The sequence below is a fragment of the Micropterus salmoides genome, unplaced genomic scaffold, assembly GCF_014851395.1.
Source record: "Micropterus salmoides isolate LMB-PRFRI ecotype aquatic unplaced genomic scaffold, ASM1485139v1 Ms_hic_scaffold_8, whole genome shotgun sequence".
NCBI lineage: Eukaryota > Metazoa > Chordata > Actinopteri > Centrarchiformes > Centrarchidae > Micropterus > Micropterus salmoides.
In genome coordinates, this window is record NW_024044570.1 from 36,657,969 (window position 1) to 36,673,928 (window position 15,960).

The 15,960-nt window shown below is 41.6% G+C and overlaps 1 pseudogene; it reads right to left on the reverse strand.

Moving 5' to 3' along the window:
- Positions 1–15,960, reverse strand: part of LOC119894384 — a 309,889-nt pseudogene that overhangs the window by 255,601 nt on the left and 38,328 nt on the right.

The following is a 15,960-nucleotide window of genomic DNA, read 5'->3' on the forward strand; positions in this document are numbered from 1 at the left end:
TGTGGAGATATAATCCCTCCACCTAGCCAGATCTACAAAGCACATGTAGACTGGATGGGCATACTTCCAAGCCCACTCCAGGATCCTTGTGAGAGTAAATAGCTGGTCCATTGTTCCACGACCAGGACGAAAACCGCATTGTTCCTCTTCGATCTGAGGTTTGACTATCGGCCGAACCCTCCGTTCCAGCACCTTGGAGTAGACTTTACCGGGGAGGCTGAGAAGTGTGATACCCCTGTGGCACACACTCTCTGGTCCCCCTTTTTGAACAGGGGAACCACCACCCCAGTCTGCCACTCCTCGGGCACTGTACCCGACTTCAATGTTAAAGATACATGTCATCCAAGACAGCTCCTCCACACCCAGAGCTTTTAGCATTTCTGGGCAGATCTCATCAATCCATGGGGCTTTGCCACTGTGGAGTTGTTTGACTACCTCAGTGACTTTCACCAGGGAAATTGACGAGCAACCCCCATCAGCCTCCAGCTCTGCCTCTACCAGAGAGTCAGGCAGATTTAGGAGTTCCTCAAAGTGTTCTTTCCACCGCCCAATTACCTCTCCAGTTGAGGTCAACAGGGTCCCATCCTTACTGTACACAGCTTGGACGGTTCCCCGCTTCCCCCTCCTGAGGTGGCGGACAGTTCTCCAGAAGCACTTTGGTGCCGACTGAAAGTCCTTCTCCATGTCTTCTCCGAACTTCTCCCACACCCACTGCTTTGCATCTGCCACAGCAGAGGCTGCAGCCCTTCGGGCCCGTCGGTACCTTCCAGCCGCCTCCAGAGTCCTCCGAAACAACATATCCCGGAAGGCCTCCTTCTTCAGTTTGACGTCTTCCTTGACCACCGGTGTCCACCGCGGTGTTTGAGGGTTACCGCCCCCTGAGGCACCTAAGACCTTGAGACCACAGCTTCCCACTGCGGCTTTAGCAATAGAAGCTTTGAACATCGCCCACTCATGTTCAATGTCCCCAACCTCCACGGTGATGCCAGAAAAGCTCCGCCAGAGGTGTGAGTTGAAGATCTCACGGACAGGGGCCTCCTCCAGACGTTCCCAGTTCACCCGCACTACCCATTTAGGCTTACCCGGTCTGTCCAGAGTCCCCCTGACCCAACTCACCACCAGATGGTGATCAGTTGACAGCTCCGCCTCTCTCTTCACCCGAGTGTCCGAAACATGCGGCCTCAAATCAGATGAAACGATTACAAAATCGATCATCAATATTCGGCCTTGGGTGCTCTGGTACCACGTACACTTATGAGCATCCTTATGTTCGAACATGGTGTAGAAACACCCACTCGGTTTCAGATCAGGGGGGCCGTTCCTCCCTATCACGCCTTTCCAGGTATCTCCATCATTGCCCACATGTGCGTTGAAGTCTCCCAGCAGAACTATGGAGTCCCTTACTGCAGCCCCATACAGAACTCCATTCAGTGTCTCCAAGAAGGCCGAATACTCTAAACTGCTGTTTGGTGCATATGCACAAACAGTCGAGTTTTCCCCCCCACTACCCGAAGGCCTAGGGAGGTGACCCTCTTGTTCACCGGAGTAAACTCCAACGTAGTGGAGCTCAGCCGGAGGCTTGTGAGTATCCTTGCGAGTGTCCTCTGTCCTTCAGATGTAAGTAGACTGCAGAGTCTTGACTAGACTTTTTTTCTTGAAGAAAAGCAATCTAGTGTATGCGGTCCAATGCAGTGAGGAATGCACAGACCTGTATATTGGGGAGACTAAACAACCACTACACAAACGCATGGCTCAACACAGAAGGGCCAACTCCTCAGGTGAAACAGCTGAGCCTCCTGTTTTTCTAACTAAAAAGGCACTTCTGTTGATGTTCAAGCTCATCTTAATTACATTTAATCAGGTACCGCCATCGTCCAAGTGTTTGTGTTTTGGTTTTAAAACGGAAAAACCAAAAAACCAAGTCGTTTTTTGTATTTTCTGTTTTAAAAACCAAAACAATTCAGTTTTGAAATGAAATAATTAAAGAACGAGCTATATAGGGATTGTTGTCAAAGTTGATTTGTTTTACCGTATTTTCCGCACTATAGGGCGCACTGGATTATAAGGCACACTGTCAATGAATGGTCTATTTTCGAACTTTTTTCATATATAAAGCGCACCGGACTATAAGGCTCATTAAGCGAAACAAAACAGTCAGATAAGTCAGTCAAACTTTATTAAAAAACAGGTGCAGGTACACCGTGAACAAGTCACCAGTTCATCATAGAGCACATAGAGGCGAACAACCATTCACACGTATGGACAATTTACTGTCACCAATTCATGCAGATACAGGGATGTGTTCAACACACGCGCACACACACACACACACGTTAAATCAAACGTTAGCGTATCGCAATAACTCTCAAAATTGTTCAGTTATAACACGTAAAATACAACACAATACACTCACTTTTTCAGCTCATTCCTTGTCTACAAACCCCTCAAATTCTTCATCTTCAGTGTCCGAGTTAAACAGTTGGGCGATCACGGCGTCCAGCATGCCCAGATCCCTCTCGTCATTATCCGAGTCAGTGTCGTTGCTGTTAGCTGGCAGTTCAGTGATGATTCCGGCCTTCGTGAAAGCTTGGACCACAGTTGAGACTGATACCTTAGCCCAGGCATCCACGATCCATTGGCCATCTCGCGTTGTTCCCGCGGAAACTCTGTGTGGTCTTCTTTACTTGGCGCAGGTCATCTTCTTGCTTCCTCCACTTCCATACCATTGATTCATTAATGTTGAATTCTCTCGCTGCTGCTCTATTCCCGTGTTCTACTGCGTGAGTGATAGCCTTGAGTTTAAAGTCTGCGTTGTAAGCATGTCTCTTGACAGGTGCCATTTTGGGGTCACACCGTGTACCACACAAAATCACTTCGCGGTCATTAAGCACAACTAGTCCATATATAGGGCGCTCCGGATTATAAGGCGCACTGTCGTTTTTTTTTTTTAATAAAGGCTTTTAAGTGCGCCTTATAGTCCAAAAACTACAGTAAGTTAAATAACTTTATATAATTACATGTATGTATTTTTTTCATTACTTATATGACTAGTACGTGAATGTACTTTTCATAACCCTAACCATGATCTTTTCCAAAACCTAACCAAATGTGGCTTACATGACGTACTTAAGGTCCAGTATGCCTGTGGCTGGACTGATACTTTCCAACATGTCGTTTTGGGATTCACTAACAATGGACCTATTTTTATGTTTATGTATGAGGACGTGTAGAGGAAGCGTGACATTGACCACCACAGTATGAACTTATTAGGGTTTTGGTTTTGTGTATCTATTTTCTCCTGTTTCAGTCTTGTTCCCACCGGTTATGATTTTATGTTCTGTATTTTCCTGTTGATCCTGGCTTGTGCCATTCCTAGAGTTTGTCACTCCTTGCATCTGTTCTTGTTCTATGTTCCCTGCGGCTGTGTTCTCTGTAGTGTTCTGTTACACTCGTCCTGGTTTTTTGTTGCGTGCTTTGGAATAAGTTGATTGAATAAGATAAACGCCTTGAGATGACCCATTACCATTTTCGAGGGGTTCCTGCTTTACTTCCTGTGTTATTTTGTAGTGTTCTGTTTCATGTCTCTCTGTCTCTCTAGCTTATTTCCTGTTTGTTCTGATTAGCTGCTTTGGTCTTTCACCTGTTCACGCCCTCCCTGCTCATTTGTCCCTGTATTTAACCTGCTCAGTTTTGTTCAGTCTTTCTTGCATCTTCGTTATGTCGTGTGTTTCCCTAATTCCCCTGCCTGGACTGTTGTTTGTTTCACTGGCATTTTAGTTTAGTTTCTGCCACTCTAAGTAAGTGTGTATGCCATTTGTTAAATAAATCACAATAACTTGCCAGTTTTCAGTGTCAGCAATTGGGCCCTACAAACCTGTTTCTGCCTGAGCACACGACACATTGTGACAGAAATGTTCATTAATAAAATGCTCACTTGATTTTTCATATTCTTTGTGTTCATTTTGAACTAGAAATCACCTGGTTATATATGGTGTATTTATTGTTGTACCTCTAATTTTTTTCTTGCTTCATTTTGTGCATTGTACATGCTCAACATGTTTATAGTATTTTACACTAGTATAATGAACCGGAATGGAGGGAAATATTCCCAGCAAGGCATATTAGTGGTGATATACTGTAGAAACATTTCAACACTGCATGACCAACCAGAAACACACACACAAAATGTGTTACTACTTACAGTCTCTGTAAGCCAGTGTAGAGCTCCATATCCACATCCCTCAAGGTCTGCAGACCAGTCCAGTTCTCAATGTGTCTGGAAGGTAGGACAGACAAGATATAAAAGTAGGATCAATGATTCAACTTCAACTAACAATTATTTTCATTATTGATTAATCTGCCGATTATTTTCTCATTTAATTGCTTGGTCTATAAAATATCAGAAAATAGTGAAAATCACATTTTCTCAGAGTCATTAGTTATGTCATCAAATCGTATTTTCTTCTATCTTATTTTGTACGACCTTAACATTAAATTAAAACAACACTAAAACAAAGAGAAGCAGCAAATACCCCGCTGGAGAAGATTCTATTCAAAGTATGCAGACTTCTTCAGTGACACTAGGCTGCAGCTTTTCTGCAAACAATGTAAACTGTTAAACTTAATGTGGTTCTTCACAGTTTTAGCGCTCTTGTGGGCACGTTCTGAATTCACTGGCTGCTGTGGTTTGTTGGTCATGACAGTTTGTAGCTTGGCCTTGTGGGAGCCCAGCAGCAGAAACAGGATAGTGGCCCATTTTGGATCTAGCAGCGGATGGCAACGAATCAAAACAGGCAAATCACATCACACTGAACATCTGTTTACCCCAGAGACTTCCTCCTGGTCCTGGCTCTGTGTGTGCGTGCGTGTGTGTGTGTGTGTGTGTTTTCACTCCTCTCTGTGTGTTTTGTTACTAAGGTATGTATTCAAAGATCAGTTAGAGGTGCTGTTTGTCCATATGGCTTTCTGGAATTGATTCATCACCAAAACCCCTTTACACCATTTACTCTCTCTCCCTAACACTCACTGATTGTCTGTGTCTAATCTCTGTGCCATCCCAAAATACAAAACCACACACATAGGCACAGAGAAATACATGTAAAATATGTACCATGTGACTTTTAAACACATACCACCACAATCTTCAAACATACAGCACACTACAATGAATCATTCTGTAACATCACTGACTAAGGCTGCACACACACCTCACCTGCTGTGTCACAGTGTAGGAGCCATCTCATCACAAGGACTATGACCCTTCAGAGACCTCAAGGCCTTCTGCCCAAATGAGACAGTCCAAAGTGGCATCACCAAACTGGCCATTAGCATTCAGGTGGTAACTGTCAACTCATTAAGACAGAAACTTCCATGCTTGCAGCTGAAAAAAATTGTACTACTGTCATTTTAAGCTTCACTAATCCAGATATTTATAATAACAGTGGATCAAATGATTGTGAAAGGTAAAGAGCCACAGAGAACAACTCTTCAGTTCCCCTTAGCGCTACAGAACTTTTTTGCCTCTTTCAGCTGATTGTTGTGGTTTTCTGCAGAGAGATTGCCAGCCTCACCCACCTCACCAACTCAGCAGGCAGCTGGTTTCAGTGAAAAAACCCTGATAAAGCCACTGTACACTACCTGCTCAGCAGCAAACAGCAGACAGATGCAGTTAGAGACGAGCAGGTGAACACAGTGGATCATTTAGCAGCTAAAGAGCCAGATAATTCCCTCAGGAGCTGGTGGAGACCAAAAACAGAGCTAACAGAGAGATAATACTGGACTTGTACCAGGTGGGCACAAACATGACTCTAACAGAATGCTAAAATATTTCTAAAAGACAGCACTGAATAGTAGTAACATAGAAAGACAATGATGAAACAGGCTGTGGTGATTGTTTTCATTTTCTGATGGTTTTATCAACATTACACAAACCACATGGACAATGTAATGTAGTCAAGTAGACAGTTATATGGAAGTAGAACTTTTACGTGGGTGACAATGTACTACATTAGTACTGATTGACCCATAGAATCCCACAATCTTTTACTTCAGATAATGCTCAAGGAAATATTTTCCGCCTGTCATGACACATTGACCTATGGACTTGGATAGCAGCAGCCTTTGATGGGGACATCACTACTGTCATTCCAGACCCAGTGGTAGCTGCACATTGATTGGCTGAGCTCATTTTCACCTGACAGCAGCATCTGCCCTCGTGAGGGCCTGCTGATTGACTAATTGAATGACAGATTGATTATCCAATTCAAAGTCTAAATAGCCAGAAACACAGCAGTTACTGGTACCACTGGAAGCACACACATACGCAGAAGTAGAATTATTTTAGATGCTAGTAATTATGAAGTGCATATATGCACAAACATGTAAAACTTCTGAAAGTATTTCCATTGAGTTCTCTCTGCATGGCAGATTTTTTGCACACTCACAGTAGCAGCTTTTCATCTCTGAATATAAACTCACTCACTTGTAGAATAGCCAGTATCAAAAGGAAACTTTGCTTGATGATAAATTAATCCTTTTTTCTTGCAGCAACAAAGTTGCCTTTTTTGCATAGATTACAGCATGAAATGAACACACTGCTGCCTTCTTCAAATACAGTTTACACTAAAAAGCGGCCTTGGCTTGAGCAAATCAAACTCATATGGAGAAAACACTTTCTTATGAATGAAAACCTCCTCTATTGCTTAAAAAACTACACTACTTTTAAAACATATCCAACATGAAAAATTACTAGTTGGACTGAGTTGTGGATTTCACAGTTTGAACAGTCACTCAAAAAAAAGCTAATGAGGAATAATTTGAGAATCAATTAATCACTTAAGAATGTTCTGGGGGCATATTTGTAAAACTGTGATAAAAATGGCATGCGCCAAAAAATATTCAGACTAATATTCAGGTTCTCTGCCTTCCCATGTTGTGCCATTGGTGATTGCGCGCATGCAGACACCAGTGTCGTGGGTTGCGAGGGACTGGGTGGCTTATTATGTTGGCTCTGGGTAGGTGGGTCTGTGCTTGGTGGTACTGTATAGGCCCAGTGAGGCGTTGACTGATCCTGCTTCGCCTCTAACCCAATAGTGACTGCCTTAGAGGGCGAAGCCTATACAAAGTCGAATGATAGTTACGTATTGTAACTGCAAATTCTGAGTATAGCTGCAGCCCTCTGGGCCTCACTGGACCTCACTGGCCAATGGCCAGGTCTCAAGGTTGTATATATACGGCTACACCACAGGTGGGCGTAGACAAGCGTTCCTCAGTGCTGCATATGGTAAACCCCATAGCAATAGCCTTAGTGGGCTGCACCTATCCTCATAGAATCTGCAGTTACAATTCGTAAATATCGTTCTAGTGCCACTCAAATGTAAATGCTCCGTACTTGTATAGCGCCTTTCTAATCTTTTCGACCACTCAAAGCGCTTTTACACTACATCTGCATTCACCAGTCACACTCACTCATACACTGGCGGAACAGCCGCTAGGGGCAATTCGGGATTCAGTATCTTGCCCAAGGACACTTCGACACGCAACCAGGGGGAGCCAGGGATTGAACTGCCGACCTTCCAATTAACGGCCAACCCGCTCTATCTCCTGAGCCACAGCCGCCCCCACTCACAAGACAAACTTAACATTTTACACTTTTCTTTGACTGAATGTAGGTTGTCATTTTCAAATACTTTAAAATGGGTCTTTATAGAAGCAATGGTTTACTTTGTCAGTGGACATGTTATATCAATGAAGACATCTCCACTCTCTTGGCGCTCTCTCTCTCTTACTAGTGTACAGCAGAGTAGCAATAGCTAGCAAAGGGCAGTTACAGTCGCTCAGGCTATGGACAGAATGGCAAAACAGACTCTTACACAGAGCACTATAATTGTTTTCATGCTGACACCCTGGTAACATTTCTCTGATAATAATTTAAATAATTGTTGGATATTGTCTCTGTGTGCTGACCAAGCTGACACAAAATGTCCAGAGAATAAAAATGGATTTTGGAGGATTGTTCAGTGAATTACACCTAGGTCTTCTCAGTTTTTTTCAGCTTTTCTGGTATGTCTAGGTGCTGGTGTGTGATGAGGTTTTACATCATTTACATATGACATACAAGCATGGCATTAAATGTCTCTTGTGCCAACAAGACCAGGAGGCTGCCCAACATAGAGAATGCTCCCTTTTCTAAATAAATTACAGCCACTGACACTGTCTACAATCTCTTTCTTATATTACATTATTATGTACAGTAAGCAATATTCTAGTGAAAAGAAACAACAATCAAAAGCTCTTTTCTTCCAACTAAGCTATGTTAAGCCTAGATAGGCAAGCACAGTTTGATTTGCAAATGGCTTGTTGCCTAAAAATCATCACACTAATAAAATTTCTCTTTCTTAATTCTTCTTTCTAAATTCATACCAGTCCTTAAACTATCCACTATGACAAGGCGCCTCATCTCAAGCACAAGCTGTGCTTGTTGATGATGCATCCTTGGGAAATGCTGATAAACTAAAATAAAAACTCCTTATAGGATTATGGAAGGATTAAAACCACCAGTAACAACTAAAACATAATTTCCCTGTTTTGCCAGTTTGCTTTCAGAACCAACAGGTCCACAGAGGATGCCATCTCCACTGCCCTCTACTCAGCCCTCACACACCTTAAGATAAACAAAACCTACATCAGAATACATGAGAACACAATCTCCCCATGAAACTAATCAGCAAACTCAGCACTCTGGGTTTAAATACAGCACTCTGCAACTGGATGTTGGACTTCCTCACAAACAGACCCCAGTCAGTTCGGATTGGCGGACTCACCTCCTCCACTTTAGTGCTCTTCACCGGAGCCCCCCAGGGCAGGGTGCTCAGCCCCCTCCTGTCCACACTGTACACCCACAACTGCATCCCCCAACATGGAGAGAACTCTGTTGTGAAGTTTGGGATGACACCACCATCATCAGCTGGATTTCAAACAATGATGAGACTTCATATCGGGAGGAAATTCATAATCTTGCAGAGTGGTGCTCAGAGAACAACCTACTGCTCAACGTCAGCAAAACCAAGGAGCTGATCGTTGATTTTAGGAAGAAGGAGATAAAGACACACACTCCTGTATACATCAGTGGAGCTGAGGTGGAGCAGGTGAACAGTTTCAGGTTCCTGGTAATAAACATCATCTCATATCTCCATGCTGGTGAAGAAAGCTCAGAAACGACTGTGTTTCTTGAGGAAGCTTAAGAAGTCTAAATTCCTGTGCCAAGTTCTTGTCAGTTTTTACAGAGGAGCAATAGAAAGCATCCTGACTGGAAACATCACTAACATGGGATGTGCACGGCCCAGGACCGGAGGGCTCTGCAGCGGGTGATTCAAACTGCTCAGAAGATCATTGGTACCCATTTCCTGAGCATCAGTGATATCGGTGAGGTGAGGTGCCTGCAGAGCCCAAAGGATACTAAAGGACAGTACCCAGCCAGCCACAGCCTGTTCACCCTGCTGCCTTCTGGGAAGAGATATAGAAGTTTCTGCTGTCACACCACCAGACTGCAGAGCAGTCACTCTACAACCTGTTGTATTGAGACAAATAAATCTACGTTGTATCTTGTACTTTATCTTACTGGCACTGTGTATGGAGACAGGGTGCTCAGAAAAGTCCTACCATTCCCTTCTCCTATTTTGACTCTGCACTCACAAACAGGCTGCCAAACAGATGGGCATAAATTTGAGGATTGTTTGTATTAGAGGTGTTTAAGGTGGCACTTGTTCCCCTAACCAAGTCAGAGAATAGAATGTAAGATAGGATGGAAATATATATATATAATGCTTCTGGAATCTGAGATTCTGTGCTAAAGTGTTTTTGTCACCCGAGGCAATGATCACATCCGGACTGTGCCAGATGTGTGGGGTTAGGGGAACAAAATGTGAGCTGCATAAGCTGCAATTTAATTCTCCAACTTCAGGAGGTGATGTTTTAAATTTATATAATGTGGAATTATGAGGGGAAAATGTAAAAACAGTCCTCATATCAGAGAAATAAAACTCCCAAAGGCTGTGCCGTTGGTGTGTGAGTGTTTCTGAATGATTAGATCCTTTCTGGTGAGCAGGCAGCCTCTGCCATCAGTGTATGAATGGGTGAATGTGACATTTAGTGTGAAGTGCTTTGAGTGGTCAGGAGACTAAAAAGAAGCTATACAAGTACAAGCCAATTACCATTTACATATTCCTTATTGTGAAGTAGATCACTTTGTTGCCAACACAACTGAATATGAAATTTCAAATCACACACTGTGCCCTTCTGCTCTGTTTATCTGTTGTTTAAAAGTAATCGGTAAAATCCAAAACACTGATGCTAAAACAAGAGGGATATGATCTTGTCTTCTATTATTGGTTAAAAATGGGGTACTAGCTGAAGGTGTGATACATTGGCTTACACCTGTGTACTAGGGTTTTGCGAGTACTCGGTTGAAAAAAGTATCTGGTATAGATAATATTCTTTTTAGGAGTACAAGTATCATCAAAGTAAAATGTGTCAATATCATAATAATAATCTATAAATATAGAAACCTTGTAAAATGTACTCTCTTACTTTTGTAATCTGAGGCTGTTCTGTAAATAGTGTATACAGAGTGTATAAATAATATATATATAGGAACTGATCAAACCATACCAATTTAAAGCCTAAATAACAACTTCTGGTTAGTCCCAGCCATGTTCAAGTTAAGCCCAACCAATTCCAAGTACGACTACAGATAAATTAATTTGTTGAACAGATACAGATAGCGGCATACTTGCTCATCCCTACCGAGTACAATGAATATTACAATAATGAAACAGAGATGATGGAAAAGCATGTGTGACCTTGTCAAGATCAGATTGAGACAGAAAAGACCAGATGTTTTTTATGCGCCTCTGTTGACGTTTGTAAATTGTTTTTCAAATGAATGGTTACTTTCAAATATTACACCCAGGTTTCTGGTTGCAGGTTTGGCATTTGTAGACAGGAAACCAAGATGTTTTTGTAAAACTTGGAAAGCAGCTCTTCTGTCCTAACAGGCAGCCTGTGCATCTAAATATGGAGATATTTCAGATTAGATTCTGCTGCTGCATAAAGAGATTAGTGATGTGCAGAGACAACAGAGAAATGATGAATTGGAGGATGAAATACATCAGAGAACAATAGCAGCATATAACTTTATTGTCCTATAGTTTAGTAACAATGCTATGCTATGGCTTTGGTGCACAAAGCAATTTTGGGGGAAATTGTGACAATAACACTGCTAATTATAACTAATAAATCCCATGGAAAATTAAAACCAACAATTACAAGTATTGTCCGTGTACACAGTGTTGTGACCCTAACCCTAACGCAAAAAATAGTTATTTCTGCTTTAAGCTTGGGGAAAGATGATAGTTTTGGTACTGTGAGAAGTGTCAACTGACTTTTTTGATACCTTTTTTTAAGACCACTTTTCTGTGACCATGACCAAGTGCTTCAGGAGTGGACATCATGGGACTAATCAGTTTGCAAATTATGTTCAGTATAACATAACATAATCCAGCCAGATTTATTTTCCTACAAAAGTCTGCTGATGCAAATTAGTTGTATGAAAACATCATTTTTTGGAGACAGGGTTTCTGAGCAGAGTTAATGATAAAGAATAAAATTATATATAATAATATAATATTAATAACAATAATATTAAAAATATATTTTATGGGTTCTGGTTATTGATTCTCATTCTTATCATATTAGCAAATCATAAATGACACACTATTTATTTTTGGTTACAATTAATAAACTAAACACTTATATTTATTTTGGCTTGATGTGCAAGTATAAGCTGTTACTGGGGTATTGTGACAGTGAGTAAAGACCTAAATAATACTGCATTCTTATCCCATGCTGCAGGAAATACATAGTAATGTTATGGCTTTTTGTCATGCAGTGATTACATTTCACTGTAAAACTACAGTTTTTTGTGAAGCCAAAATGTTGAGCACCACCCTTTCATAAACCCTATACACCTGCACATGTGTAACAGGAGATGTAGTGCTTTATGTCCAAAGTTCTCACGTATCTATTAGCAGAATCAAAAAGCCTGGTTCTCAATGAATGAGGATTCAGTTCTTATGGGGTATGGAGGACATTAAAACCCAGAACTGGTTTTTGATGCTCAATACTACTACTGCCCGTCCTTACGCCCCCTCCTCCTTTTTCTTCCTCCTTGTCCCCCTCCTCCCCCTCCCTTCCTTTCCTTCCTGATCTTGGCAGTGTGTGAAGAGTCAGACCTCTCACCCACACAAACCATCAATGTTTGCCTGCCAGGACAGAGAAGGAACGGCAACATTACAGCAGCCTCCTACGCACTCTGCCTCCAAAGTGTAAGAGCCAGAGAGATGGAGGTGAAGAGAGGCAAAGCAATGCTGCTGGCTGAGAGAAAAATAGAACAAAGAACCAAGACAGAAGCTTACAGGTGGTTTTGAATTGCATATCAGCATTATCACAGAGTACCAACACCTAGAATTCCTTCCTAAAGCATTTCTGTTACACTTCAGACAGTTAGGGAGATATCACTTGGATGCCATCTCATCAAAACGGCCGTATAAATTCTTGCACATTAGATTTAACAGTTCAGTCATTGTAAGCATTCCTTAGGATCTTGGCAAACTAACCAAACAACAATCAAATAGAATTAAAATGAATTCTGTTGTCAAGTCTGAGGCTGGAGCTGATCAGAATGCCTCCTGAATACATCCATGCATGTTCAAGTAGAAGGAGACCCTGGGGAAGACCTAGAACACACTGGTCTGCATGTGAATATCTTGAGTTCTCCCAGCAGGAGCTGGTGGTAGAAATGTAGATATAGGATGAGGTGCCTCTGGGCTACTTTGCTTAGCCTGCTACCACCTCAACTCAGACCTGACTAAGTTGAACAAAATGCATAGACGGATAGATGAATACACCCAAATAAAAAAGAACTCACCAATTTCATAGATGTAATATCCAGTGCCTACTTCTCCATTATCGATTTGTTGCTAATCTTATGTCTATGCCATATACAGCATGTGAAACGCATGGGCCTCCAGTGTAACACCATGTTAAGCTCGTAGCAATATGACATGTATGGCTCATTCTCCATTACATGAACCCTAGCACCTATTTCCAGGAAAAAAGCCTAAAATAACATACCCAAAATAAATCAGTAATATCTCCTCAACCATTAGGCCAAGATGCACAATTCTGGTCTCCTTTGAAAGGTCAGAAGCTAAGGAATATAAATCCATTGTATATTAACATATTTATTTTACCATTACAGACTACATTGAGATGAAATACAGAAAAAATATGATATTTGAGCTCTTCCCCATTTCAAATGAACAACATCAAAGTAAATCATCGTAAGCTAACATTATATGCAAAGATTACAGGTAGAACTACTACTCATGAACATTTTGTGTACAACAACCAGGAGCTACAAAAGATGTCTCTAACTCCTGCCTTTCCCTTAATCAGGTTAATGTTGTGCTTTGACACATCAACAGTAATCAAGGATAAGCTAATCTTATAGCTGCTTATAGCTTCATGTTTTAAACGACTTGTTTTCTAAATGTCTTACAGCTGAAGTTAGATCTAATTTCTGCATCTGAACCAGCTCCACTAATTGTCTAACTCTTTCGTTTCCCTTCATTAGGCCAGTGTTAAATCCATCTAATTAGAGTTAACTGTACAGCTACACTTTGTCAGAGTTATGCTTTCCTATTTTAACCATTTAAAACCATTTTTCCAGTTGTGTGGAACCATTGCTCAAATCTGAGATATTGTATACAGTATAGTGCCATTTTCATATAGAGCAGGTCTACACCAAATTCAAATTAGCTTTATTGTTTATTGTTATTGTTATACACCATACTTGTACATACTACAGAGACTCAACATTTCCCATCATGAGCAAGAACTTGGCCACAGTGGCAAGTTAAAACTTCCTTTTAACAGGCAGAATTAGACTCAGGGTGGGCTGCCATTGGCTTCAACCAATTAGGGGGAGAGGGAGTGGGAGATTGAACACGCAGTAGTCCAATGGAATTTCGACTTAGAGATGCAAAACAATAGTAATGGTGTAAATTGTACAGATATCAAGGAAAGTGCATAATAGTACTAATAATGAAAGCATTATTAATGATAATAGTATTAGGATGAATAATAATAATTGTAGCAGCAGGTGTCAAGCAGGAACATAGGGGGTAGTAGGTTGCTTGCAATCATTGATGCAGACTTTTTTTTTTTAAATACACACATTCCAAATATTAGTATACATCACCCCAAATAGGCCGTCAATGGGCGGCTGAAGTATGTTCCTGCCCCAGCAGCTGGAATATCTGTGCAACTTGTTGAAGTTGTACAATTAATAAAGGCTAAGTAACACAAACTCTGTGGTTCCACTCCTCCTGTGCATATTTTAAAAGACTCATTTATGTCATTAAAGTCAAATAAATAGAAACAAAACTATTTGCTAAATATCATTCCTTATTTATCCAATGGGGAATCCAATCAGTCACCATTAAATCCGATGTCTTGTCTCTCAAGTATTTTAATCATTAATGAAGGTATCTATGCTATGCCAGCTGTGTGTAAGTATGCAAGATTTTGGAGAGGTCTGATTTTCTTCCTTGGAGTTCAGAGCAGAAGGAAACACAAAAGAACACAACTCCTGGAAAACATGGTGTTTCTGCCTCTGAAATCTGAATGATCACTGCTTTTTATAGTTTTTGATCATTAATATGCTCGCTCAGTCTGTTTCTGTGCACTCGTCTGCTATCAGATTTCTCCTCTGCTCTCAGATTTTTTGCACAATATCCTGTAAAAACAATAGACTGCCGAGTGTAGTGTTGACCATTGAAATGATCCCTGCCTCTTTGCAGGCATGTACGCTTTACTTCTGTGTTGCTTACAGGTAGTTGTTCTAGCTATCTGCTGATTCATGAAGAAGATGTTTCCCCCCGTGTAGCTGTTAGAGCAAAAGAAAAAGTAGGGGCGCCAGTGTATTTTCATAAGCGTAGCAAGAGAAGTACTTATAATAACCGAGACTACAATGAGGCAGGAATCATTTCATTGGTCAACACCACACTTTTGACAGGGTTATTGCATTAAGAACAAAGGAAAAAAGAGTAGACAAGCTTAAGTAGCAAAGAGAGTGCAAAGAGAAGGGCTGAAGCTGGAACACGGGAATATATCTATCCCAGAGCAAGAATTTCACACGAGTGTACTTGTACAACCACAGTGAAAATAAAACTCTTGAATGATACAGTTTGAGCAGAAGCGAGCAAATCTTAGCCCACACATGAGCTTTTTGAATGCGAGGGCAGAGTTCTTAGGAGTCATGCACTCAAACTGAATGATCACGCTCTTGAATAAAGATAGGGAAAAAGCCCCATAGTTTTCCCGAACAATTCCTCCTGACATGGTCTCCAAAGGCAAATTGGTCCCAGCAGAGGGACCAAGAGTGATTTACAGATCGGTCAAGAAGAACCCGCGGCACCTTTCCCATTACAAGGAAAAAAAGGAAAACTTCCCCTCCTTGACCAATGGGCCTTGGCTGGGCACAGTTCAAAGAACTACATTGTGTCTGCCCCCTGTGGGCCCACAAACCACAGCGATAGGCAGTGGGGTCAGATATATTGTAAGCTGGGCTGCAGGCAAAGGGAAGGACCTTGGCATGCTGACCCATGGCTTTGCAGACTCCTTCTAGGGACTTGGAACATCATCATCTGGTGGAGAAAGTACAAGAGCTGTGAAGAAAGACTTTTCGTTGGCCTAAAGGAAGTTCTGGCAAACTGTTTGACCACTCAGGAAAGGGAAGCAGGGCTTGGCTCAGGCTGTGTTCAGCAGTGGAGAAGAGCTCCTGAGCCACAACCGCCAAAGTATCAGAATCAGAAGGAGCTTTATTGCCAAGTAGTGTTT